This window comes from Sinocyclocheilus grahami, unplaced genomic scaffold (assembly GCF_001515645.1).
Source record: "Sinocyclocheilus grahami isolate Dianchi unplaced genomic scaffold, SAMN03320097.WGS_v1.1 scaffold3580.1, whole genome shotgun sequence".
Taxonomy (NCBI): Eukaryota; Metazoa; Chordata; class Actinopteri; order Cypriniformes; family Cyprinidae; genus Sinocyclocheilus; species Sinocyclocheilus grahami.
In genome coordinates, this window is record NW_015508680.1 from 8,323 (window position 1) to 10,063 (window position 1,741).

The following is a 1,741-nucleotide window of genomic DNA, read 5'->3' on the forward strand; positions in this document are numbered from 1 at the left end:
CACAGCATACAGTTTTTATGAAGTCAGCAGAGAGAATTGGGATGTGAATACTCAGTATACCTGTGAGGTCACACACCGGGGAGAACAGTTTACCACGACAGCATACTTCAAAGGTAAGTCATCTAATGTCGATTTGCTCTCTCTAGTTCATGCTTTGATTTCTATTTCAAATTCACACAAAGATACACTCCTTCAAACTAATCCCAGTTCACATTTATACACATTAATCCAAATTTACAGATGAAGAAATATTTACTTACTTACTCCCTTGTAACTAAATTTGCACTGACACTGAAGCCACCAATTCAAAGAGAAATGTTTTTTAAAAATGAAGTTGTCTTGGAAGCTGTTGTTTCTGCAGATATAAAAGATAGAGTGGAAAAAGCTTCAGTGTCATGCTCAATGAAAGACGCTAGAATCGATGTGAGACCAGGAACAGTCAAGTTTTCTAATGACATTTCACAGTCTATAAAAAAACACAATGTCACTGTTAACACAAAGAAATGGTTTGATGGTGAAATGGTCACCTGCACCACCAGTGACACAAATAATAACAGAGACATCAAGCAGACGATCCGTTTTCATAAAGGAGGTAAGTCAGTCTAAAACTTATAATTACCTTTGTGGCTCTATGTGCATAGATGCTGAAAGGTTGTAAACAATTTTATTGCCTGGAAAAAAATTGTATTGCCTGCAAGACCATTTGAAAGGCTTTCGCTGTCAAAAAGATTAGACTGCCTTGATACACTATTGTTATATATTATTATATGATTTTATGTTTGTTTAATAAAGCTTTATCACTTCCTCCAATTCAGATTAAAAGAAACCCAAGTGTTACCATTTACAAACCTGATAGTATGGACAAAGATCATGTTTCTCATGTGTGTGAGGTCACCAGTCCTAAACTCAGCGATGTCTATATCATGTGGAGAGTGGGTAAAGAGTCTTACAGAGAGGGCACAAACAGTGCTCCCATCCATCAAAAGCACTCCACGTCTGTTCTCAGCATCCTAACAATGACAAAAGAAGAGTATAATAAGCTCAGCACCACCATCAGCTGTGCAGTCAAACATGCCAGCATGGACAATATAAGTGCTCCATTACAAGCTTCAACAAGCCAAAGTAAACAGCCAGAACTTTCATGTGATTAATGTGCAAGCATTCCCAAACTATCATTGTTCATCTGTTGTTCGGTGTTCCAGTGCTTTTGTCCTGTTGCTCTCTCGTCAGATTATGTAAAGTATACCTTCAATGTTGTTTTTTGTGCATATTTCTGTCTCTATGTCTGTATCACTTTACTGCATGGGTCAAACATCAAAGTCAAATTACACTCAAGACTATATGTTTAATTTGATATTTACTTACATGTTGCATGTAAGCAAATATGGTCACATGAAAACATTGTCAGAACAATATCATAGAGCTTCTTTATGTTTTGTTCCATGCTTACTGTACTGCTGTTAGCCTATAATATAACATGCCATTTTTGTGTTGTTTTACAAGCAATAAATATTTGTTTGCATGATTTAGTCCAGCTCTCACATCGTTTTCCTAATCAGAAACTTGGTGTGCTTCACTTTCTGCTCCCGTTTTTTTTTCTTCAGTATTTAGACAAATGAGAATTTTTTTCTCTGTCTCTAGTAAAGCCACTTATTCAATTCTAAAGATAACCATCAAAATCACAAGGAATTATTGACCTTTTCAATCAATAAAACATACAGATGGTATGTGTGATATTTTT

The 1,741-nt window shown here is 35.7% G+C and overlaps 1 long non-coding RNA gene across 1 annotated transcript; it reads left to right on the forward strand.

The window, feature by feature from the left end:
- The first annotated feature begins 409 nt into the window (after nt 1-409).
- On the forward strand, nt 410-1,525 carry LOC107576364 (uncharacterized). The gene is made up of 2 exons (XR_001608040.1): nt 410-592; nt 816-1,525. It is a non-coding gene; the product is annotated as an uncharacterized lncRNA (long non-coding RNA).
- Nucleotides 1,526-1,741: the final 216 nt, after the last annotated feature.